This window comes from Rousettus aegyptiacus, unplaced genomic scaffold (genome assembly GCF_014176215.1).
Source record: "Rousettus aegyptiacus isolate mRouAeg1 unplaced genomic scaffold, mRouAeg1.p scaffold_m13_p_12, whole genome shotgun sequence".
Lineage (NCBI taxonomy): Eukaryota > Metazoa > Chordata > Mammalia > Chiroptera > Pteropodidae > Rousettus > Rousettus aegyptiacus.
In genome coordinates, this window is record NW_023416287.1 from 60,511,840 (window position 1) to 60,539,717 (window position 27,878).

Sequence of the window (27,878 nt, forward strand, 5' to 3'; positions counted from 1 at the left end):
AGAATGGCGGAACTCTTGTAATAGATGATAAAAAGTCATTTAGACTTTTCGGGGGGAAAAATAAAAATAAACAACTCCTAAGGAAAAAGAGGTTTAAAATTGTTTTTAAAAATCTTAAACTAGTGAAATGAAATGGAAAGACTACTAGAGAAATGGATTTGATTCCATAAAGTTAGGCACATCTTCTCTAGTGTAGGATTTCCTCAGTAGAAGAAATTCTCAATAAAAATGAGAGCTGACGAGGATTATGAAACTGGTTACCTGAAGCTGATCTATAGGTTGCAGAGTGTGGTATTGTGTAAAGTAGAACTTACTCTCTGAAATTTAAGAAGAAAACATCTTATTATTTCAATGTCAAGAATAAATAGGGAAAAAGCACAAAGCATTAAAACTTTACAGTCTAGGAGGAATCTTGAAGCACAATGATTAACACGTAGCATGGTATAGCAAATTTTGCAATGTGAGGTAGACCAAAATTATTATGTTATGGGGAAATAAAGAAAAGATATTGGCTCTGTGAGCTCCCTCTTTAACATGCTGTTTAGGGATCAGTTTATTTCTTAAGAGTTAAAAATAACATCAAGGACCAGATATACGTAACTAAAGCACAAATTAAGTATTCAAAAGAATGTTGCGAAAAGAAAAAGGAAATGCAAAAGGAAAAATACATTACTGAAGAAGGCATAGGATTGATAGTAAATTAAGAATAACTATAATTCCTAAAGAATTAAAAACTTTAAATTGTATGAAAATGTAATATTGGTCAAACAATAAAATTAAAAGATAATTATAAATAAATAAAAATGTGTAACCAAATGTGTTGTCATTATTATTATATATGCTGTCTGAATAAAGCGATGAATCAAGGTCAAATAAATTAGACTAGTCAGCACCTAATAGTCTTGGTAAATAGAGCGGGTCAATAAATATACATTGATTAGTTGATGGAATAAGAACTGCTTGCAGTTATTTTAGGAAAATCAAAGTCACTAGGGAAGTTTTGTATGTAATTTCTTAAACTAAGCAAGTATGAATTTTCTTTATAAATAATAAGAAACGAAACCTCTCCAAATGATCTCTTTTAAGTCCTAAGCAATTAAATTTTATAAACATTTTATAACATACTGTTTGCATGTAGAAAAATCTAAATTAGAAACATGTAAAATATGTAAATATAAATGTGTTTCTGTTTAAGAAGTTATACTTTACATCTTTGTTGTTTTTTTTGATAGATGTTTGAAATGAGGAAAATTCTATGTGAACAATTTACCAAAAAGTGCAATACTATCCTCTAAATCAATATTTAGACATACACATTTTTATTTCCTGGAGTAAATTTAGTTTTTTATGTGAGTGATAAAGATATTGATAGAAAACTTCAAGACTCTAGGTCAAAATAAAAAATAATTTGCAATGACCTAAATAGATGAAACTTTTATTACTGTAAGTTTCAACTATCTGGGGATGAAATATGGAAGCCTTCCTTGACAAATATTTTACTAATTAATTCACCAAGCATGGCTGTCCAGTCAGTGTGGGCACTGTGTTAGTATTTTAAATACAAAATTAATAAGATGTGGTCTCTTTTATTTTTTTAAAAAAATTCTTAGAATCAAAAGGAAAGTTTATTAGAAAAGGTATAACACTCCACAGACAGTGTGGTCTCCTTCCAGAGACAGAGAGTGTGAGGGACCAAGAGAGGCTTAGAAAGACAATGAGTGGGGGATAGTGAGATGCACAGGGTAAAGGCAGTGAGAGGGACCAAGATGTGGCCCCTTTTAAAACGTGATAACTAATGAATTCAAATCACATATCGCTGAATTTAGAAACACAAGCCTACAAAAAAATAAAGATTTGCTGGGAGTAAAAGAAAAGGAAAAATCCAAATTACTTTGTATGATTTCTGTTCAATGATATGTGTGTGTATCTGTCTATCCATTGTTGGGAGAAAGAAAGCAAGGTCATAAGAGCTTTGATGAAATCAAGAGAATATGTCAATGATGTATCCTAAGATAAAATATGGCTTTTGAGTGCAGAGAGTAATTCCACATGCACCGCTCCCATGCAACAAAATTTTTCCTGTCCAGAGCTGGGAGTATTTTTGATATACGATTCACCTCAGGAAATCTAATATCATTGCAGCCCCGAGGGACACAGACCATGGTGACTGTCCTAGCCTTTTTAAAGGTTTTTTGTTGACTGTTTAAAGTGTGCATCATTAACAGGAGGATTTTTATTTAAATGAAGGTAAATAATGATTTTTGAAAACTAATATGTAAGATGAAAAAATTAATGTAAAATTCAAGAAATCTTGTATTTGGTAACCTCAAAATTTAGTCTATGATATCAGTAATGTATTACAAATATTATTTTCTAAAGTTGAGAATAGCTGAAAAAGCAGAACCAATTCAGCTTAAACTCATTTATTTAGATATTTGCTTGTGAATCTATGTCAACATACAGTTATTCTGCACACTATTTGGATATTTGGTCTATTTCAATGTCCTTTTTGTCCTCCTTTGCATTAAAAAATGAGTTTTAAATATTTTCTCTTGGTACTTGGGAAAAAAAGAAAAGAAAGAAGTTAGTATTTACTAAATATTTACCTTTCTGTTTTTGTATTTGTGAGAATTAAGTAAGTGGGAGTTAAAACTTGAAGGACTGCTTTATTTTAGGGAGAAAAATACTATGTCTGACTTATAATTGTAAAAGTATCTTGAACCATAAGTACTATGGTAAAAATGGCCCCTTTTAAATAAACAAATTTTAGATACCATCTCTTGCTACATTCCATCTTTCAATACATTTCTTAATGCATGGTAACATCCAACAATAAATGTTTCAAAGCAAAATGTGTCCTTATGCAGCTTTCTCAAAAAGTTACCATGGTTAAGTTCATAGAGAGCATAGATTTAAACATTTAATTGTTAGAATATTAAAATACCTCCATGGTATGATCACTATTACCTCGAGATATCTTACCAGTTTCATCTTCATCTCTCTCTTCTCTTGATTTACATTCACATTCTAGCCACTGTGCTGAGCACTTTAATTCTTAATTTCAAAATACTGATATTATCTTGAAATAGTCTCCATGCAGAGAGTAAATCTGTAGTATACTTATTGATTCAGTGTAATCTTTCAGTGTCAAGTAACCATTTTAGAAGCTTTTGCAACATTATATAGCTGATACATCTTTTATGCTTTGTTTTTCATTTGATAGGAGGGACTATTTAACAAATCTGAACATAGGTGTCCAATCTGCATTTTCAGACATATTTGACTGTATTTCATGAAGTACTAAATCACATATACATTATGCAAATGTCATGAAACTATAGAACTCTCTTGTTCTCCACCCCCTCCAACCACCTCTAAAAGCAAAGCAGTAACATACCAGTATATCATCTTTTGAACACTGTCTATACCTCTGGGTTAGACGTGCAAATATCTCGCCCAGCATGAGAGTTTGCCTATGTTTGTTGTCAAACTGACTGGAGACTCATATGAGAAAAAAGTGAAATGTGTTTCATTGTGATGAAGAAGCAGGAGAGGAAGCGAAGGCTTTTCATAAAGAATGTAGAAACAAATTTGTTCTCATTTGATCACTTTATTGTAAATGTACTAAATACCAGGAATTAAAGCATAAAAACTAAATGTACAATGGGCACTTCTTAGCTACAAATAAAGTTTTAAAACATTCTTTGGATTAAATGCAATTAAATGATATTACTTTTAGCAATGACGAATTATCATAGGTGGTGAAAACATTTATGACTATAGTTTGTAGGATGAGTAGAGTAGCAAATAATTATCTTGTGGGCAATGAAAGAGCGTCAAGTTAAGGAGAAAAGAACAAGCCTAGTGATTGTTATTCCTTTCTACTCTTGAATATTTGGAAAGCCTGTCTGTTGATGGAAAGAACTAGTAAATATTTATAGATACCATTGCCTACCTTAGGTAGCCTGTCATGTTAGCAGATTAAGCTGACCTCTTTTAAACATTTGTTTTAAAATTTAAATTGTACCTGCATAAGAAAAATTATTCTCCTAAAGCATCTTTTTCCTGCCATATATTTCTTGTCTGCAGGAAAGTAAAATAGAGGACTAAATAAAATGTGGCATAATAATTTATGACTTTTACCCACTGTGTAAATATAAGGAGTTACTAGGAATATAAGGTAATGAAAACAGAACTACAACACCAACAGAATTAGAAGGGTGGAAGCTTGGTATTACCATATGCAATTTACAGATAAAAGTGTTGATGGTGGGCAAATTCTAGAAAGATTTTTATTAGTTGTTATGCCAGTTCTGAACTCCATAATCTCAGATAATTATGGAAACTGGAAAATGAATTAGGAGGAAAACTACACAGTCATATCAACTGCCCAGTATGGTGCCTGGCATAAGGTAGACGAGCATGATTTATTTATTGATGGAATCAAATTAAAGTTAAGCTAAAATTCATGGAAAAAAACAAATAATCTGTCATTACTTAAGTTGTCTTCAAGATTAAAAAAAATGAAAACATTTTCAAGAATTGGACTAACATCGAAAGCATCAAAGATTATATATTATTACATATCTGTATTTATGGAAATCATATCATTTGTTCATTTATTTGGTAAATATTTATTGCTCATTTCTCATGTTGACAGTTTCCTCTAGAGAAAAGCAAAATCTCTGCATTCACGCTATTTGCACTCCAGTAGGAAAAGAATACTAAACAAGTATGCAAAATAATAAACATAAGCAAGGTCTGAAAGTTTCTATAAAAGAAACAACCAGAGTTATATGATAGTTATTAGAAGAAAGAGGGTACTGAGGTAGTTCAGGACAGGAGATGACATTTGAGTTGAGTCTTAAAGATGAGAAGGAGTAAACTAAGACAAAAGCCTAAAGAGCAGTGTTCCATGAGGAAAGATAAGCATGTGCAAAGGCCCTGTGGTGACAGGGTTTGGAATATTAAGGGAGTAGAAAGGAAGCCAAATAGGCTGTGGCAAGATGAGATCTCGTGAACTGAGGCTAATTAAGTAGGAGAGCCCCAGTTCATGAAGGGCTTGTGGGACACAATAAGGCATTCACACTTTATTATATGTTCAGTGGGAAGCAACTGAAGGGTTTCATTTTTATTTATTTATTTTTAAAAATTCAGTCAGCCATCTATATATTTATTTATCTATCTATCTATCTATCTATCTATCTATCTATCTGTCTATCTATTTATTTATTTATTTATTTAATGGTGACATTGGTTTATGAAATCCAGTTAGTTTCAGGTATATAAGTTAACAGTAAGGTATATGAAGGGTTTTAAATATAGGTAGTCAGATTTATATTTTTTTATAGTCAATGTAAATAAACAATAGTTTGAATTAATATAGAAGTTGTATATCATTTTATGGATTGCGACAGACTTTAAAATAAAATAATTTCTCCTTGAGGAAAGTTCTCTATGTGGGTCTCATTTCAGGCATGTAGAAATTATGAATTTATTAATCATAATATAAGGACCTCGTATGTCTGTGTCACACATGCACAATATGGCAAGGCAATTATTTTTGTTTCTAGCTTACACCTTTAATGAAAATCACAAATTACCCTGTAGATGTATGATTAAATTTAAGGTCAGTCTTATAATAAATTCTGGTGAGGTTTTACATATGATTATGAATGAATGAATCTTTCATTTGTTTGAAGTACTCTGGAGAGAGATGATTTTTTGAGATTTCATTCAATTTTAATCATTGGTGTTCTCAGTACAACTGCGGATCTCTTTGCACCTTTACACCTTGAAACAACAGCAACTCAGAAGTTTGCTTGGTTTTAATATTTATTGAAGAAATGTACCCAGCTGGAGCTGCACACCCACGAACTAGGTCCCACAGACCCTCTGATGACAGGAAACAGTAGGCCCTAGCTCATTGCTCAGAGAATGCTGGCTATGTTCCTGGTATTTGAGATCCCTTTTCACTATTTTGCTGTCATTTTAATCATGTTATAAAATTGTGGGTTGTCCATAACCCTTAGAGGCAACATAATTCATGGGAGAAATGCATCCTAAAGTTATGTAGGAAATTTGTCAGCTTAAAATTGCAAGAGTTATGATAGTTTAGTTAGAGCTGCTGTAACAAAGTACCACTAATTGGATTGCTTAAACAACAGGTATTTATTTTCTCGCAATTCTAGAGGCTAGAAATTCAAGATCAAGGTGTTGGCAGGGTTGGTTTCTTCTGAGGTTTCTCTCCTTGGCTTGTAATTGGCCATCTTCTTCCTGTGTCTTCACATGGTCTTCTCATGTATCTGTTGTTTCCCAATCAGCTCTTGTAAGGACACCAATCGTATTGGATGAGGACCCTCCCTAATAACCTCATTTTAACTTAATTAGCTATTTAAAGACCTTATCTCCAAATATAGTCGCATTCTGAGGTCTTAGGGGTTAGGGCTTCAACATATGAATTTTGGGGGGACACAGTACAGCTCATAACAGGGAAGTAGAAAATCTGAAAGGTAAATGAAAAGATATTAAAATTTTTATTTGTGCAGATTGAACATCATCAATGAGCACCACTCAACTTTGTACCTCAAAATTTTCATACAATCAGATTCGCGGACCTTCATATTTTATAGCTTTTGAACTACTCTACTCAACATTCCTAGTTTCTTGCATTAGTTTTAATAAAGTTCTAAATACCTACAGAGTTTCTTTTTTCCCATAATGTAAGGACATAGCAATGATTTCAAGGAAGGTGACTTTAAGAGTAATGGAATTACATTGCCATGTTGTGTTTAAATCAGGAATGAGAAGATTAGAAACATGGTAGAAAAGGAATACATGAGACAAGCTACTTTTAAACTTTGCATTGAAGGTTAGATTATTTTAATTTTGATGAAACTCACTTGTTTACTATCTGATTTTAGGACATGTTTCTTTTCTTTTACTCAGAATTTTGCCCACACAAGAGTTTACTGTCTGGGTGCATTGGTTAAACATTATTATTTGTCAGCTCTCAAAATATTAGATCATTATGGTGAATAATTTCTGTTTGCACTTCTACATCCAAATATCTACCTCCTCGCCCTGCCCTATGTTGGAGCACAAACCTGTATGGATTGCATCTGCAGATTTCGTAGTTCTCTGGCTTCTGCCTGGATTCTGCCAAGGGAATGCCGGTACAGGAGGTCAGAGAGCAAGAGGAAAGAGGGAAGAGCCTTATTCTTTTGGCTCCTTCTCGTCCAGATTGTCTAGGAGATGCTGAAATGTTCTTTCAAAGGTGACTCCTGGGAGCTACCCCACTCTCAATAGCCTGCTACCTACTCTGGACCCTAAGACCATTCCCTCCCTTCTCCCTTCCAGACCCAAAGTTGCTAACTCCATACTCTTTCTATCTCCTTTACTAGTCCTAGGGTTTTACATTGTTCCTGGATGATTTTCTTAAAAGCTTCCCACAGCTTTGTATTTCATCTGCTTATTAAATTTTCCTCAATATACATAGTTTTAGTCTGTCATCTTAGATGGATTCCTTTGTGCCTAGACAAAAATCATAAAACTGGGCTGTATCTACCACAGAATAAATCTTTTTCCAGTTTAGTCACATCTTTAATGGATAATAATCATTCATTTCTTAATGATTATACATACTTATTAGATGTCTACCATGCTCCTGGCACCGTGTTTGGTGTGGGGGATATGACAGTATGGGATCTCGTGGAACTGAACATCTATTGAAGAAGAGCAATGAGAAACAGTCATGTTTTAGTAAGAAATGTTAGCAAAGGAGACAGAAGAGTCACTTAACGTCAGGATAGTAATCAGGGAGAATCAAGGAAGGTGCTAGAAGTTGCAATAAAATTCAAATTTGAAGATTGGAATAGGAAAAAGGGGACTCCTTGTCTTAGGAAAAAAATATCTGGGGAGGTCCAGGGGTAAGAGAAAGTATGGTGTGTTTGCAGAACAAAAAGTAGCTTGGTGTGGCAAGAGCATATAATACAGTGAGGCGAGTAATGTGAGGTTACAGGTATTAGTAGGGGTCTTGTATTTTGTTCTGAAGAATCTAAACTTCATTCCAAAAGCAATGGGGAGAATGAGAGTAAGCAAGGGAATAACGATTCAGAAAATTCATGCTGGCTGCAGTGTGGAAAATATACAAGGTTGGAGGCAGAGAAGCGAGAGAGGGGCCTGCTGCATTAATCTAGACAAGAAATGATAGTGGCCCGAATAAATGCCTTAGCAGTAGGAAGGGCGAAAAAGTGGAGAGAATGGAGAGATGTAATCCACAGGAAACTTGCCAGTGGCAACACAGGTAATACTATTTTTCAAACTGAATTTTAGAATACAGAGTTCTGCTTAGCAACACAAAGCTGAACTTTAGCAACACAAAGCTGAACTTTAAACTTGTCGTGACCTTTCCAGAATTTTGGTCAAGCATTTTTATTATTGTTGAAATAGCCATTATTAGAGATCTCACAAAAGACTAACATTGTAGTCTTTATAAAGATTTGGCCTGGGCCTGCCAACGTAGTTGGCCCAAAATAAATATTTGCTGGGGGAAGTTAGTCAACTGCTATTTAAAAATAATATAACTTTAGTGATAATAGATTTCTGTTATATGCTTTGCAACTTCACTCTATTATGTAGGGCAAGTGCTAGTCTTCAGCAAGAATAAAATCATATAATTTAATATTAAAAAATAATTTAAAACAACTCATTGTGGTGGGTATGGTATTCCAGTAATGAATTTAAACAGTCTCCACAGAACTGTTCTTTATTACAAATTAAAAATTCTTGCAAATGCTATTTTTATGATTCTTACCACCTAAATATGTTTTCTTTTATCTATTTTTTAGACATTGAACTATAGATATCACATTATTTTGGTCAGTGAATACTATACTTAGCACAAATAATTTTTTTTTTTTTAGGACACAGGGATGTAAATAACTTTACTAGTAAATGACTTTACTAAATTACTAAGTTTTTGAACAGATTATCACCTTGGTGACTTGAAAAATTGCTCTAGTTCTAGAAATACACAAAACATAGTTACTAGAAACACAAAATATCATCAAAAATATTTTTAATAGAAAGAAGGTATTTAAGGAAATAAAGTATTTAAAGATATTTAAGATTCAACAGCAGTAAAGACATTTAAATAACCACTTAAATTGACTAGGGTCATACATTTATTTTGACTATGCAAATTGACTTCATTAAGTTTTTAATCGTCCTCAATCCCAAAGAGAATAGATGATCTACTGAGAATTTTATATAAGATTAAGTTCAAATGACCTTTTGTAAATTCGTGTTATCACTTTTAGTTGTAGCTGGCGCGGAATGATAATAATATAGCTCCGTTTCAGGTTTAATGTTTAAATGTTCCTAGGTGACTATCATGTTTTCATCCATTTTTTCTCTCTCAGGCTTCTTCCAATTCATCTTTGTGTGTTCATGGGTCCCTAAAGAGGTTTAATCAGTGGATAACACGTTGTGTCCCTGATGACATTATTCTTCCTATATTTTTTACTATCATAATCCACTGGCGAGAACACTCATTTTTTTTTTTATGCACTAGTAGAGAAAATCATTTATTTTTCTTGACATTATTTTTTCCATTTTTCTTTTATCCATGGACATTTAAATAGTTATGTCTTGGAGTACTAGTTCATTATCATCTGAATTCTTCATAATATCAATTTTCTTTTATGTATGCCCTCATCTACATTAGGGAAAATTGGTATTATCTAAAATATTTCCCATTAAATATATCATATAAAAATATGATGTACCGAATTACCATTTCTCTGACTTCTTATATTGTTAATTATAACCCCAAATATATGTGTATTATAAAATTATAGTCAATATAGTATATATTTTAGGAAAAGAAATATACAGCTTTAAAAAAAAAATCTCAAATATACACCAAATATATAGACCCAATGGTCTAGTTATATGGCGAAGTAATAATTTTTACCAAGCTTTCAGGAAAGATTTTATACATTTAATAAATGAAAAATTGGTTTATATTTTATCTGCAGAGTAGACAAGGTCATGATTTGTGTTGCCTTTAAAAAATTAAGCCTTTAGGAATTATTGTAAGGGCTATAAGGCCTTAGGTGGAAATACTGTGGATTCAGATAAGCTTTTTGCATTTTCACCCCATCACCTCTTCCATACATATAATTCAATTCTGAACGTAATTCTTGGTAATAGCTTTAAAAAGTAAACTGGAAAGCAAACTCTATGGAGTCTGCATGATAAATTAATAGACAAGAAATAGTTGAACAATATTTTATTACTGCATAACAGATTACTACAAATTTAGCAGCTTAGTACAACACTCACCTATTATCTGACAGTTCTGTAGTTCAGAAGTCTGAACCTGGCATCATTGGGTTCTCTGCTCAACATCTCACAGGTTGATATCAAGGTGTAGGCCAGGACATATTCTCAAGGTCCACTTCCACAGGCAGAATTTTGTCTCATGCGGTTCTCGGAGTGAGGTCCCCATTTTCTAGAAGGGAGTCAACTGAGGGACCACACTCAGCTTCTAGAGATCAAACACACTCCTTTATGTGGTTACCTTCATCTCACCAATCTCTCAGATTGCCTTTGATCTTACGTATAAAGGGGTTCCTGTGATTAGATCAGGCCCCCCCAGATAATTTCTCTATCTGAAGGTCGACTTATTTTGGAGCTAATTGCATATACAAAATCCCTTTCTTAGCAGTACTTTATATTCATTGAATAAATAGGAGATGCCAAGGACTGGGAATCTTATGAACTGTCTTAGAATTCTGCTTACCACAAGACAAATAGACAGAAATGAAATATATGAATAGCAAAAATAGTCGATTGTCCTTTTCATCCCAAAGTGCTCCAAACTGATTACATTTTTGAGAGTTGTGCCATTATCAAAAGAGTAATCAAAGAATATAAAACTTCAAAGGAAGAGGCAAAATCAAAAAAGAGAACACTAAATTTAGAGAGTGTTTCTCTCTCTGCCAAAATTCAGGGACCTCAAGTGGTCTATATGCTACAGTCATTTCTGTAGAATATGGTTTGGAGAAGAGCTGCACAGCCTGAAGTTTCAGATTTTGAAGTAGAAAATACTAACAGAAATAGATTGAGCCTATAGAAATATAAGTGTTTAAGTTGTGGAACTTTACGGTCCAAACTTTAGCCCTTTAGACAGATGAAAGTTGAATAATTATGTCACTTTGATAACAAGCACTAACCAAACCACATTGGACTTATATAGAGCATCCGGGATATTGGCTAAAGACTGACATTTAAAACATAATTAGATCCCTATTACTTAGTGAAAGTGAAAAACATGAACCAGATTAAGATAATACCTACAGAAAAGTCATCCTAATCTAGAAGTGAGTGGAGATTCCAAATTACTAGTGCCTCATATACCAAGGATTTGAAGCAATGGCAAAGATTTACTGACATTTTAATAAGGTGAATCACAAAAGTTTTTGTTTGTTTGTTTTACTACTTAAATGACTCCCTTCTTCAAGTAGCATGACTGACGATAGCAAGTGAGTAATACATCAGTTTTCCAGCTCGGGATAAGTGAATTTGTATTTAATTCTTATTATTTTGGATGCTTACTTGTTACATCAATGTCTTTATGTATTTCGTTATCTTTTAGGAAACTAGAAAATTGAGATACATAGGACCTTGGTGTTAGGTTAATGCAACCCCAAGAGGTGCCAAGAGAGTTACACTCTTCTAACTCAGAATGCAGCTGTTGAAGGAAGAGCCTAGCCTATAGTCAAGGAATCTGAATGGAAGCTCTCTGGCTAAGACTAGAGCAAATAAAACATGGAAAATAAAAGCATCTTAGACTGTACTTTTTTCCCCCCCCAATTTAGAAATAAAGTGGCAATTGGATGGGATGTAGCAGCAAGCCATCCTGCTGTCATTCTGCTGGCACACTGGGAACTGCAACACTTCAGTCCACATGTCTTTCACAGATGCAATGAAAGTGCTGGCTTGTTTTCTTCCTCCACCTTTGTAGCCTCCAAAGCCAGAAAACCTAAGCCTCTGTCTGGCTCCTATGACCTGGCATGTTTCTCACTCTGTATCAGGTAGCCAGGTCATCTGACCTATATCTCTGACCTACAATTTTTGTATTGCTTGGTTAGATTTTTTTTTTTAAAACAAAGTTCCTCTGAACCTTAAACTGAACTTGAATAATGAGTTTTGTCTCCTTCATATCCAAAGAACACTTTGGTGAGCCGTGGCGGAACATGTGGTTGAAAGAAAGGCTATGAGCCAAACACTAAGCGTCTGGATGATCAGTAGGGGACAGTGATGAGAAGGGATGAAGGTATAGACTGATGACTCAGTTTCAAAGAAAGACATACAGGACCTTCCTCTCTCTTTGTCTCTCTCTCTGTCTCTCTGTCTCTCTGTCTCTGTCTCTCTCTCTCTCTCTCTCTCTCTCTCTCTCTCTCTCTCTCTCTCTCACACACACACACACACACACTTTATATACCCAATATATAAAATCAGACTGCACCTTTCAGAATGGCATTATTTGAAATGACTACATAGTTGTACCAGTCCTGAGCTTGAAATTTCATTTTCTTTAGTGCATCCAGAGTTGATAAGACAGTGCACTTGTAAAAACTCAAATGCAACTGTATTTATTTTCAACAAAAAATATAGCTGCCCAGACAGAGTCCAACAACCAGGAAAGCATACAAGGTAATTCATACTATCTTCAGAGGGTTGAGAGTAACTAAGGAAAGAACTAAAGTGGTTTCTTTACATATTAACTCTCCCTGTGGCTAGTGTAATATCATGCTGGGAGAATGGATGTATCAATCTACAGCAAAAACATCCATGTGACAAATAGCCTCGGTTTATCAGGATGTCCTCCTTCCTGGGCCATTACTAAAGAATTGGATACAAATTTTTAGACTTCCTTTCTTGCATTCCCCTCATCCGTCACTGCAATAATTTCTCTCTGAATTCTAGGTATACCACTTTCTTTTACTAACTCTTTCTTTTTTTCTAGATAAATTAATATCATTGATTAAGCTCCAACAACCTCTTCTACCAACTAATGATGGTCATGAATGATAGATATCCTATGGATGCCAGACAAATTGTTTCCCACGTCTTCTTACCTACACATTTACAACCTCTTTCCGTGTTCTGGAGGCATCTTAGTATTGTCTTCCTAGTTCTGACTCCGATATTATGTTTAGTTTAGCTGGAGAGTAAACTAAATGATCCATAGTGTGAACTGAATTTCTAACAGCATTTTTTTTTTTATCAGACTTATAAAATTTCCAGCAAGTATCTCATTATTTGACCTCAGGGAGCCCAACCGTCATTTATAGTAAAGACATAGGTTCTCAGAGTGAACAAATATGTAAGCACTGTCATGGCAAAATGACATCTGAAGGAGGCATTTTACCTGTTTGGATTTGCTGCATGCTATATTTTGTTCTAATCCTTTGCATATCCTTACATTGGGAAATAACATAGTTTAATGAAAAAAGGGCAATTAAATAAAGCATGAGCTTTGCACTCTGAAAATTGGAACTTCACTGACTATCTCAGAGAGAGCCCTTATGGAAATTAACATGGAACAGTAAGCATTCAAGAAATATCTAAAATAGTCAGTTACCCATCGTCTTGACATTCTACTAAATTCTTCAGGTATTATTAGAACCCAGGATACCCCATGAAACACCTTTACATCTTAATAGAGGTGCAATATGTTTCTCTGAAGGGTGAATAAGAAATATCACACTCATCCTAAAAATATAGGAGTGCATGGTTTGTTTCCTTAAGAAGCTATATTATTTTATGCTTTAAATATTAAATGGAAGTCATGAGGTCATTTCCAAGGAAAAATTTATTTCTCTAATTTCTTTTATAAGTCTCCTCAATTCAATTAAACTTTTTCTTTTGGAGAGAGAAAGAAAAACATTTTAAAGTTAAAAGATATAGAAACAAAAACAAAGCATAAAATACTTAGCTCAATATTTTACATATTACTTCAAATAATTTACCCCTGTATCAAATGCTGAAAACTAGTTTATATCATTCCCATGAGGTACCTTGAAAAATCTTTTTCTCTCTTCCTCTCTCCCCTGCTCTCTCCAACTTCAACTATTGTAGGATTTTAATCCAAGTCATAGGAGCGCCTTGTGTCACATACCAATGAAACGGGTGGGGGCAAGTGGAGGATAAGGAAGGACATTCTCTTATGGAACCATGAAAGTAAATTTTGAATAAAGCCAAAAAATAGAACAAATACAATAAACCAACTTTTAATTCTCACTTACTCTATCTCTGTTATTTATTGCAATCTATTTATTGACAGAAGTTTGCCGACTGACAAAGGCTGGCATGTATATAAAGCATCAGAATAAATGCCTCTGGATTTTGATAATCCATCGAATGATATTGATCATTCTTTAGCTTTCCACAAAATTTTTTCCTCTGAATATATAAGCTGAAATATTTTTAACTATTTATTTTCCAATTTACCCAATGTAACTCTTCTAAGTTAGAATTCTCTTTCACTTTTGAAAGGGAATAAGATAGTTCATATGTTGAAAAACACTGTTCTCACTGTGGTATATTTTGCATTTTAAATAAATTTATATACCTCACATTGTTATTTTTATGATTATTAAATAGAATAATTACTTGCAAAATTCTGTTAAAATTAGTATTTTGAATTTATAGTCTAATTTTTTATGATTTTATTTAGATATTTAAGGTTTAATTTTTGTACATCTGTATTTTTTCTATTTGCTGTATTTACCAAATACTGATTTTCTGATGCAAAAGAAACAAATAAAAAGTAAGAATCTTTGGGTTTTCTCTATTTTCCAATCTAAGCAATAAAAGAGTGATCTCTTCAGATATATAAAAAGATGGAATTATAAGTCAGGTAGAAGTTATTTGTAGCAGTGTGGACATTTACTTAGTCTCTCTCTCTCTCTCTCTCTCTCTCACACACACACACACACACACACACACACACAATCATAAAACATACCAGAAAAAAAGTAGCAAATTGATCTTTTCATTAAAATTACCATCAAATCACAGTAATCACCAAAAGGATATATGAATACCATTTCAAATGTTTCTTTTTTTAGCTTTACTTTAGCTACTGAGGGCAATTACACCAGAATGATATGCATTCCCATAAGTGGTGGGGATATACTAGTCATGAAGTTATGTGATGGATGAAACAAAAGTAACTGTCCATGTACAAGTAAGTTTCAGAGAAATCCAAGTCTGTTGAAAAGGATGTGGCTATACTTCTCAGAAACTTGAGTAATCAAATTAGTAACTAAACACAGAATTAAACAACTCTAAGCAGATAGAATAAATCAAAATATCAAAGTGATCAGCAGATTGAAAGAAGTTGTTGATACCTACTAATCTTTTAGCAGAGTTTCTGATATCACTTCATTGCACTTCCTGGTGGCAGTAGATGACATTTCTTTTAATTCTGGATATGTTCTAGGAGCTCTAGAACACATCGATGGACTTTTATTATTATTATTTTTTGGTCCACTGCCAGTGATTACATTTTAAAAGAAGCCATGGACAGCCAAAGAACTATATGTGTAATTCCCAAGCTTCCTACCAAGAATGTTCACTGTCTGCCATGGGAGAGAGATAGAGGCCTGGCTTGAGAACATATGCCCAGGGACATGGATTTCTGTTTATGCTTTGGACAGATGTCTTCTTAAAATATGGGGAAATGCGGAAACTCCAGAAGGCAAATTTTCCCTTGTGAAACTAACAGTCTGACCCAGACCTGATTAAATTTGCCTAAGAATGCTAAAAGGGGAGTAGAAACATAGATGACAGGTGTACCCTTCCCCAAACCCCCATCCCAACCCCCATCCCCAACCTGGCTGTCCAAATGCCAGGTCTCTAGACCATAAAGCATAATAGTGAATGTTTTTATGATAAGACTAGTTATAGAATCGGAGGAATCTTTGAAAAACCTTTAGCTTAATTTCTCATTTTACAGAAAAGGAAACAGTTCATGTTATATATCTACTTATATAGTGTTTGTACAATCTCTATTTTGTGATCTATCTTTTCAAGAGTGTTCATTTATGTGGTTATTTTCTCAGAAATAATTGAAAACAGCAAAATTTTTCTACTAGATCTCATACCACATTATTGCACTGTTTAAGCTTCTTCATGATAATATTTTGTATTAGTAAAGATATGGATACTGTTAATTTATTGTTCACCTAAAGTTCAGAGTATGTACTTGAGATTTAAAGATTTATTTCTTGAAGTGATATTGATTTATCATTAAAAAATGTGCATTATTAGATGGAGAATTTATTTCTTCAGGATAAGAAAAATAATCTCTAAGCTCAATAGAGTTGGAAGTTGTTCTCTCCTATGGACCCAGGACGAAGCCTGATTTCATCAACGATAAAATAAAAATTATAACCTGAATCTATTGTAAAATGACTATTGATGAAAATAACATTTCTTTCATCTATGGAGGTAAGCAAGATGTCACTAACTGTCTCAATACTCTGTTGAAAGCTTCTTTAAGAAATTCATTAATAATGATGATTAGTCATTTTCCCAATTTAATTAGAGAAACATTTAATTATCTATTACCTATCGAATAGAAAGTGTGCCAAAATGCAAATAACATTTTTAGCAATTAAGTTTTAAGTCTTCGACTGACAAAACAATGAAGAAGAGGTGCATTTTCTAGAGACTTCCCGGTACCTCAAACTTTCTCTGCTTGCTAATACCTCCTAAAGGAAGAAAATATAGAAGCATTCTTGTTATTTGGGACTATCTTCATGTTAGGAAACACAACTTTGTAAACAGATGTTAAGGGTTATATATGCAAGTAGACTGATATCTTTATGTATTTTTCCATATCCAAAGGATCAGAGAGTTTCAGATTTTTTAGTAGGATACACTGTAAATTTACTTACAGAATTTATATCTGTTGTTAATTGTATAAATAGTACTTGATATACAATATCTCTTTCATATAACTGAAGTTTTCTTGTCATAGAATGGTGAAAGAATTTTAACATTCTGATTGGGCTCTCTTCCCACCTAAGGAAAACATCTACAAAAACATTTCTAACTAAAAGTGAAGTTGGCCAAGGAGAATAAAAATCTTAGTGATGCAGTAAACTTTTGGGTTAATGGAAAAAGTCACATTGCATTATCTGTGGGAAAAAAATCCTTAATTATAATTTCAGAAAAATAAATTAAAAATAAATGTTACTGTAATTTGTTGAAAGTTTGTTTTAGAAAATAAATGTTGGGTTGTCTAATTTTTTCATTTGGGAATTAGAACAAGGTTGAAATGTCAGCACAATTGAAATGTTGTTGTCAGTATTTTAATACTCAATGTACCAGCAAAAACTTAGAGTAATGGACAGGAGAGTAAAACTGGAAAAAAAAGTGGGTAGATGCTTTTTGGAATCTTGCTGAAGCTGTACAAATTATTTTGCCGTGGCATACCTACCAGCTCTGCTTCTACAAACAACCAGTGTGGCCAAGCATAAAGCTGTCCATCAGAAAAGGGCTCATTATTTAATTAACAGGAGAAGCTATACATGACTGCACCATTAACTTGATGATAGTTGAGTTAAACACAAAGCCAGATGCTTGTGTTTGTTGATTGTATTTGATTTTCATGTGTTTGTTCATTGCCATGCTTAGTATTATTGGACTGCTAGAGTTGAGAAATAAAATCCTTTAATACTCTATTTAGAACTACAGGGGATGAAGCTTGATCAATACTTTTTATGAATCTGTAAACCATCATAGCACAGCATGTTCCTGCAGACTTTCCCCTGGTGACATGGCTATATTATTTTGGGGCCAGAGGCCCAAGCAATATTGAAATTCTGCTTGAATTCATCTTCTACAGACCATAAAAGTGACAAGATCCCCAAAGATTTACATTTTTTATTCTATAGATTAATCAATCTTCCAGGTAGAAACAGAAGGATTTGGGTGTGCATACTATAGACTAGCTTTTCAGCCTGAGGAGAGTATATGAAATTAATTTCCTTTTCCAGCAAAAATGGATAGTGAGGGTGACTTGTCTAAATCAAAGAAAATGCAGTTAAAGCTTCCTTTTGCTATGTGCTTTTTAAAATAGACCCTGACAATGATGTCAATAGTGTCATAAAGAAAAACCTCTGGAATTCAAAAGTTTATGGAAAATAATTCTTTTTCAACAATACAACGCAACTGATTTTTTGTTGTTAAAGTCAAATACTGATTAAGAAATTGGTCTGTTCAGAATATTTACCAACTGATGTATTTTCTACTGGTGTCATTCAAAATGTGAGAAGTCACACAGATGATTTTATCCCATAAAACTATTACGTGACCTGTCAGAATAGACATGCCAAAAATGGGCTTCCTTTTTTTTAAGAAAGAGTTGTCATTTTTTTTTCATATTTATTATCTAAAAATAGAATTGTTTACTCCCAGGATCTTATCAGTTTTTTAATGCATGGTAGCAACTAAATTATTTTAATCTTTGCTTTGGACATTTCTTTACCATAAAAATTCCACTGACAATTTCAAAATGTCATTGACTATTTTACAGATTAAGGATATTTTCTAAAAGTGTTAACTCACCTGTCTTTCCAATTTAAAGAAGTTAAGCTTTCTCTTCAGAAAGGAGGAATATTAGGATTTTCATTCAGATTTTTAGAGCGCTTACATTTATTAAAACTCTTAGAAGCACAATTTGACAATAGCTATAAAAAGTGAAAAATGCGCCTAGCCTTTGATATGCCAATTCTACTTCTACAAATTAATTCTATAGATATACTTACCTATGTAGATATACTTTCACATATGTGATGACTGTCTTTAAAATTAGTCACAAAAGAATCTTTATAATAACAAATGCTGGAAAACTATTTAAATGCTTTTATTAAACTCCTTAAATGCATTATGTTTCAACTATATGTTGCATTATTATGTACTTGGTATACTAATGTACTGATATGAAAAGATAACCACTATATTGTTGGGTAGAAAAAACATGATAGAGAATAATGTATATGGATTTTTTATTGTTTGTGTACAAAGAGGTGAAGGAGGTAGAATACATATTTATATTTACTATAATCTCTGGAACAATATGTTTGAAACTATGAAACCAAGAAAAGTGGTTCCCTGTGAAGGTGAGATAGAAAGAAGGATGTGAAGAGAAATAGGAGAAGGTGTTTCTCTCTGTCCTCATTTAAAAATTTTTATGTTTTTATTTGAAACATGTGACTAGATTTAGTACTTAAAAATTAAATAAATACTTTTTAAAATAAAAAATATATACGCATCCGTCTCCAAAGAGAGCAGGATCTGTTGGATGAGTCAGGTCTTTGAGAATTTTGGCGCGTTGGGTAGAAGAAGCTGTTGCTGCCAATTGCTCTCTCCTCAGGCTTCTCTGCTTCAGGGTGAGCCACCAACTTCCAGTTGCCAGCATCTCTCCGCATTCTGCCCTGCCTCATCATGGCCAGAGGTTGTAAAGAATTAATGTGTCCCCTGTGTCTGGAGCAGCCCTCAACCAACCACTGAAGAGAGTTGCCAAATCAGTATCCCAGCTCTGTAGCCCCTCGATAGATAACACCGAGGCCTGAATTCTATACTGGAATCAAGCTAGATGTCAGTCAAAGTGGTGACTTATTGGCTAGTGCATCCTTTATTGACTGCCTCCCTCTTTTCCTCTCACTTCTTCATTTTTTTTTCCCAGTTTCTTTAGATCGAGTGCACTTTAATTGACATTGCGGGCTTAGCTTCTGGAAGAATACAAATGAATACAATTGGTAGTAGATTTTTGGTAGTGAACTGGTAATTTCTGCTGTGCCATCACATCTCCAATGCTGAGACTTCAGCTGTGGACTGAGATACAGGTTCAAGGGGGTGAATTGGCTTATGAAATATCTCTAGCACTCTGAGAGGTAAAGGGACAGTGATAATTACAGATTGTGGCATTAGCTGATTATCATTAAGTTTAAGTGAAGTACTGAAGGAAGCTTCAAGTCACCCAGCTCTGAGCCAAAAAGATGTAGAAGGTCTCTAAGGCAGTTTTTAGAGGGATCCTTATCTCCTACAACTGGAGGGTAGCTTGTGCTAAAAAAATCAAATCCGGATCTGATGGTAAAAGTAGTTGTATTACCCCTCCCAAAGGCTCAGTTCATGGCCCTCTACAGTAAAATCAGAACTCTGATAAAAAATGATTGGACCTTGAGACCTGGGATGAGAGCATTGAGAGGATGCACTTGAGGACTTTGAACCACAGATTCCCCTGAACCCTCTGGCCTGGGAGAAGTGACACAACTTCCCATCCCTTGTTAGAAAATAGTAGCCTTCTCTTTTTTGAACACCATGCAAAGGCTCAGCTTAAGCAGATGATTCCCTAGATTATACTATTCTTCCTCAAGATCTGCTCTCACCTGTCCTTTGTGTTTTTGGACTAAAAACTAGGGCCACATCACAGCATGGCCTACTATGGGAAAAAGTTTATTATTTACTGAAAGAGCCACTGGATTTGGCTAAACCGTACCGGATGAACCTGGAGGGTATGCTTGGAAAGAGATGCAGAAGAAGCTGGACTGTCGTGAGGGATGGAATGTAAGACTGGATAAGGGAGAGTTTATTGCCATGGGGTACTCCCAGGACTGAGGACTTGACTTCCTGCCTTAGATACCTGTACTGCTGAGGTGTCTTCCTGTAGCTTGAGAAAAGCAATGGGAAACAATAAATAAGGTGGAGCTGCCAGAAATTCCTTGGCAAAGTGTGGAAGGAGAGGTCAAAATCTCAGAGAAGCTGGTCATGCTAGAACAAACATGTAAGACCAGAGAGCCCACTAACTGCTTATACATATTGGGAGGATCCAGAAGACACTCTTTCTCTAAAGCAGTAAGAATTTCACCAGTCCTCTGTAAGTAAGGCTGCCAGACAAAATACAGAATGCAATATTTGGGGCATACTTTTGCTAGGACATATTCATTTTTTTTTATCTGAAATTTATGTTTAACTTGGCATCTTGTGTTTTTTGTTTTTTGCTAAATCTGACAACTCATTTCATCGGCCATTATTGATAAAGGGAATACCACTGTGGAGATGGGCTCCCTAATGTCACAGGAGGCAGAAGGGTTTCAGAATCTCAGAAGCCAGGCAGTTACACTTCACTGTCACAGGTGAGGGGAATGGAACTGTGAAAAGGGCAGCAGGCCAGAACAGCAGCCAGGGTTCTGAATAGCAGAGATCTGTGGCAATGGCAAATGGACCATGGTTTTCCTAGAGGCAAGGCCAACGAGCAGCCAGTGAGAGTGCTATTTAACCAATGTAACCAAAAAGGATCGAGAGTGGGGAATTTCAACTACCGCAATTGAAAATTTTGACTCCTTTCTAAAGTTTTCAGTTCTAAAGTGAGGAATCCATTAATTGAATGGGAAGCTAATTTCCTTTAGAAAATACTCTGAAACATCACAGGAGGCATCGGGAATAATTTCTTCAACTCTTTCTCCAGGGAATCTGCTCCCATTTCCAGAGTACCTGAACACCGAGTGAAAGGAAACACGCATTCTTTTAGGACTCCTGGATACAGCATTTGAATTAAACTGACACCGGGGGATCCAAAACACTATCATGGACCCTTTTGGAGGGCTCGGGTCTGGGAGGAATTGTACAGGAGCCAGACGGCAAGTGGATCCTTGGCCAAAGTCTGTCTCACAGCAAGTTGGTTGTATCCACAGACCCACCTGGGTCATTTCTCTAGACCTTGAGTATATAATCAGATTTGATATACTTAGCAGCTGGAATAAACCTTAGATTAATTCTCTCATCTGTAAGGTAAGAGACATAATGATAGAAAAGTCCCATGGTAGCCACTGAAACTGCCCCCTCCTTCCTAGCCAAGAGGGGACACTGGCCACAAAGCTGTTCCTGGGAGAAATAGCAGAGATTAGAGTCATCTTCAAAGACCTAAAGGATCCTTATTATATTCCTATTTAATGTATCAGTCTCATTTTTGATAAAAGCAGGTGCATTGTGGTGGGTGACAAAAGACTATTGTAACTTAACCAAGTATTAACCCTAATCTCAGCCGTAGTGCCAGATGTACTGTCTTTATAGAACAAATCGCACTACAACTGATCTGGTAATTGAGTTCTTCGCTCACCAACAGGAAGGAGAATCAGAAGTCTGCATTCACTTGGAATTGATATCAATATACATGAAAGTTCTTATTCCCGGGTTTTGTTAACTCTCGCTCTTTTTCACAGTATAGTCCAAGGGACCTTGACATCTGGATGTTCCCGCAAACATCCCTCTGGTCCACCACATTGATGACATTCTGTTAATTCAGCCATTCGCCTGGGAAGCAAGAAGGGGCAAACATGATGGATGCCCTGGTAAGAAACATTTACACCTGGGGCTAGAAGATAAGCCCATTAGGGATAAGAGGATATAGAGTGAAGTTTTTAGAGGTCTAGTTGTCCTATGACTAAGAAGAAAGCAAGGTATTTGATAAACCCCTTCTGATTTTCAAGTAGCACATGCTGCATTTGGTAGCAAGTTGATAACATTGGGTTCTTATCACCCTTGGAGGCACAAATCCATACATATTTGGACTGATAAATATTGTGCATATAGGTTCCTCTCTTCTTTCCAAGTGCCTTTTTCAGCACTGCTTTCTGAGAGCTCACAGAATGCTGGTGCATGATCATGGAATCACCTGTGATATAGCCTTGACTAAATGGACCCACTTTATGTGGAAGGAGGTGCAACAAGGAGCACACAACTATGGGATTCGCCAATCTTTACCGTATATCACATCAACCACAAGCTGCCAGCCAGAGAAAATCTAAATGGACTCCTCAAGTACTGTCTCCTCTTTCCTTCTCCAATAGCCCACTCCCCTGCCAGTATGTCCTAGATCACCTCCCAGATAAACTATTCACACTGGAATCCTACAGTCTTTGCTGCTTCTGGGGGCAGGGGCCAAAATAAAATACGGATGTAATAATTGCATGGGTTCTTGTTAGTTTGTCAACATCTTTCTTTTTTGTCTAAACATGCCTGCCTTGTTCCACTTATTTACTGGGATAGGATAGCCAAAGCATTTGTCTGCAGCCAGCATCACATTTCCCTATAGACACCAATTCTTATAATCAGGACACAGGATTTATTAAGTTTATTTCATACTCTGAACTTGACTTTTATTAGGTCTAGCCTGATTTATTGTTAGTGCTTTGAGCCAGTGCTTACTTCCATAGGAAAAAGCATATGGTAATAAATTAGGCAGATTTTATGGGGGCATGTAGTTTTGGGTTTGAATCTTACTAACTTTATGTTAATGTGGGGTGAGCTAAGTTTGAGTATTATAAACTCTGAGTTTTATTCTCTGTACTCTGAGAACAATAGTATGCATTTCGGAAGGCTTTTTGCAAAGGTATTTAAAACAAGTTGCTCAGTGCCTAGCACATAATGAGTCCTTAATAAAAGTTAATTTTCCCATACTGTTCACCCTAGCTCTGTGAGTAAACTCCCTCTTCTAATTTTCAAAACATTTATAATATAGATTAGAAATGATGGCTATGAAGATTAAAGAAGGTAGACTAAGTAGGGAGCTGACATACAGTAAGCGCTCAATAAGTATTAGTCCATTTCCCATATAGCACTCTTCAATCTTTGATTGTCGAACTTTCTAACACACGCTTTATTTGGTCATTGCTGGAGAAGAAAGAAAGGAAACCATATTCTTTATGAGACCTCAATTCTAGCCATTTATTTTCTAGAGCAACAATTCTTGCAAATAATCCTTCGACCTTTATTACAGGTTTCTCTCATCACCTGGCTTAGTGTGAGGAATGCAGTTTCTACGCCTTCAACCAAAAAGGGTCACTTTGGGAGATTACTTTCCCACAAGGCAGGCAATTCTGTTAGAAAGATGGAACTGAAACAAGAGAGTAGATGAAGACATGGCAGTCACGAATTTCTAAGGACAGCAATTGCTGTTCAGTGCTCAGGCTTTCAAGAGACTGTCCCAGGTTCTGGAATTTCTAAATAGAATGGGCCAGTGGCTTACCAAGGCTACAGAGGCAGGAGAAATTCCCCTAGCTGCTGGCAGTAATGAGGTGAATCGGCTGCAAGAAATTTAAAAATAATAATAACACTGTTCATAATTTGGCCTGCTTTTTTTTTTAATCACCACATGGAAGCAACTCTAAATAATGTTAATGCTAAAAAATAATGTTAGTGTTAAAAAACTTATCTCCCCCAAAATCTTATTGGATTATAATTATTTTGAGTACTCTCGATGTTTTTGTCACTTGTCCTTTAATGAATGTTGCATTCTGCATGAAAGTTAATTTGTTGACAAGTAGCCCCTATCTCCCATGCTTGGAAGCTCCGCTACATGTATTCAAATCAGCATCCCATTTCCAACCTCAAGGTACTTTATATATTGCTTCATATATTTCTGCACTGATAAAGTAGATTTAAAATAAACATGATAGCACAGAGAAGACTCTAAAGAAGAAACAGAACGTGAGTCATTTCAATATTATGTGTCCATTTCATTTTTTAAAATTTAAAACAGTTTAGTAAGTACAAATTTTGATTTCTATACATACTAGATTTGTGTTTTTCATGATTTTTATTGAAAATAACTGTTGTATAGAGGATGTAATATTAAAATATGACCTGTTTTGGATGTCACGTATACCACATAGACACAGAAATGGATTTAGAGTGGCAATCTGGTGAGAAGAGGGGCTGCAGTTTTATCTGTAACCAGGAAGTTTTCATATTTTCATATTTTCATATAGATTGTATTTAACATATCAATAAAAATAATGTATTCTAAAATTGCTTTTACTCATACTTTACATTGAAATTTCCAGAAGTGAGTATTTTTTAATATCAAAACAATAATGACAACGCGAAATAGCATGTACATGTAAGTCGTCACAATAATGATGTTCGATTTGGCGTTGGTTCAATGACATCGATCAAAAGCATGTCACATTTATTTTGCTCTCAAAATGAACAAGGCTTAGGAACAGAAAAGTTAGGGAAGTGCTTTTCTTCTGCTATGTAGGAAGCAAAAACATCATAGTACATTTAACATTCAGATCCTTGCCTCCTTTTCGATTTTAGGTAGAGCTGCAGTATCGCTTGCTTTGCTGTCATTAGGACTTTTCCCCAGCAAGTCTTTATTTAATCATATACAACAGAATTAATGGTCAAAATTACCCTGGTGCATACAATTGTGTGCAGCAGAAAACATGCAGACTATGGGATGATTACGGTCTCACCAGCTCCCTCCTCACCTTGGCAATATCACTTCTCTTAGCTCTGCTGCTTAATTCTTTGGGTTTTGAGGCTAGAATTTAGGACTATGGAATTGGTTTTTTGGATCATGAATGAAACTATGTTCCTTAGACACAAATCTATTGAAATCTAGAAAGAGTTATTTAGTAATAAAACATATTTGCCTTCTGGGAAGAAGACAATGGCAGACGTGAAGGCAAACTTAATTAATTCATATTTTTAGGGTTAGTCCCAGCAGTTTGATTTTCATCCCGGCCTCTTACTTTGTCTTCGGGATGGGTCCTCTAAAATGTCTTTCTGGGACAGCTTCATTACCACACTTTAAGACTCAGACACCTATCAATGAAGTCAGGCTTGTCTCCACAAAGATCTCATGAAAGCAGGACAGAATTTACATCTTAGATGTTTTTAAGAGAGCCCATGAATACTGTGAAATAGCTTCTGATACAAAGAGAGCAAAGGTTATTACAAACTAAAGTTATTGGGCAATTTCCTTCTTTTGTTTCCTCCATTATTGATATTTTTATAATTCTCTAAGCACAGGAGTCCCCTCATAGCCGCTCTTGTACATCCCTGCAGAGAATTCTGAATGCCGTGGTAGCGATTATGATAATGTAAATACATAAATAGCACAATGGCTTCCCTTCATGAAGAAATAATAGCTAAATTTGATTTCCACATAATGGTACTATTGAGTCTTATTTTTAAGAAATTCTGCTTAGAATATTTTGAAGGCAAAATAAATGAATGCTTATAAAGCAAAAGAAGGTTAAAAATCATTTATTGTCATTATTATTAATGTTATTATTATTATTAGATAAAAATTGGAATATTGGGAAGCCTTGTTCTTACCAATATAATTCTTTTAAAGTATATACTTTTTTCCAAACTAAAACATGTACAAGGTATTACAATTATTATAGTGTAATACAATTTTAAAAAACACTATGTACTCTAGCTCTATCAAATAGTATTTTCCCATATTATCAGGCCAGCAGGCTTGTATAGTATCGTGGTTAAAGGTCCAGAATCCAAAGTGGTACTCCTTTTGCAATTCCCGTTTTATTACTTAAGTAAGTCTTTTGCTGTATAGCTTCAAGTAAGTTTATTTATTCTCTTTGTGCTTCTGTTTCTCACATGTAAAATTAGTATAATAATATCTCATAGAGTTTTAATGAGGTTTAAATATAGTAATACATGTAAAGGGCTTAGGGAAGTATCTGGCATATGAAAATACTGAATACATGTTTATTATAATAGTTTCTTGAAGATTAAAAATAATAAAATTTGAGATGCAGTTGGAGCTACCTGAGAATGCCTACCTGATTCCCAGTCACCTTAGAGTAACTGTCATTCTGTATTTGTGTTTTTCATTTCCAGGAATGTTTTTGTGTCATTACTACTATACTTATAATAATGTATCCATAGTAATATTTATTTTTAAAATACTTTTAAAATTTTATATTAAAGGAATTATATTGTACATATTGTTATGTAACTTCTTTTTTCTTTGTTATTAAGATTCAGATATGTTTTCATTAATTTGTTTAATAACTGCTTCATTGTGTGAGTAACCATCATTTATTCTCTAGTTGATGGGGTATTTGAATTGTTTCCAATTCCTTTGCTCATACAAACAACAATTCAGTGGACATTATTGTATAACTCTCCTGTATGCTTGTACCTGAATTTCTCTGGACTGTACACCCAGAAGTTGAATTGCCAATTCAAAGGAAATGAATATTTTCCCTTTTATTGGATATTGTCAAATTACTCTCCAAAGCAGTTGTCCAAACTTAGGTGCCTACCAGTAGCGGGTAAAAACTTCCACTGTATTAAGCCTCACCAGCACTTAGTGTTATTGGACTTTTAAAATTTTCCCATTCTGATTGGTATGACATAATCTCTTGTTTTAATTTGCTGTTTTTCTAATTTCTAATTAGATTAAACCTCTTCTTATAAGTATACTGGGCACTTAGATTTCCATTTTTGTAAGTTTTCTGTTCATATTTTGTGGTCTCTTTTCTACTAGATTATTGGTCTTTTTTTGGATTGCTGTGTAGGAGTTTTGTTTTGTTTGGTTAATATGTTTTGGATACAAATCCTTTGTTGGTTATGTGTCTTGCAAATATCCTCTTCAGGTCTGCAACTTGTTCGTTTAATTTTGTTTTATGCTCAATTCATTTATGGTATCTTTCTGAATAATCTAAAGTCAAATTTATCAATCTTTTTCTTTATGATTGTGATACTTTTGTCTGATTAAGAAAGTCTTTCTCACCCTGAGGTCATAAAATATTTTCCTTTATTATTATTTTCTTTAATTTTGAAGCTTTAAAGTTTGTGTTTAATATTTAGGGCTTTAATCAACTTGAAAAAATATAATGTATGGTAGAAATCTAATTTTATTTTCCACATGGATAAAAAGTTGTGCCTACAATGTGTATTAGATAGTTCATCCTTTTCTCCATTGATTTGTAATGGAATCTATAACATATTGCAAGTTTTCTCGTGTGCTTGGA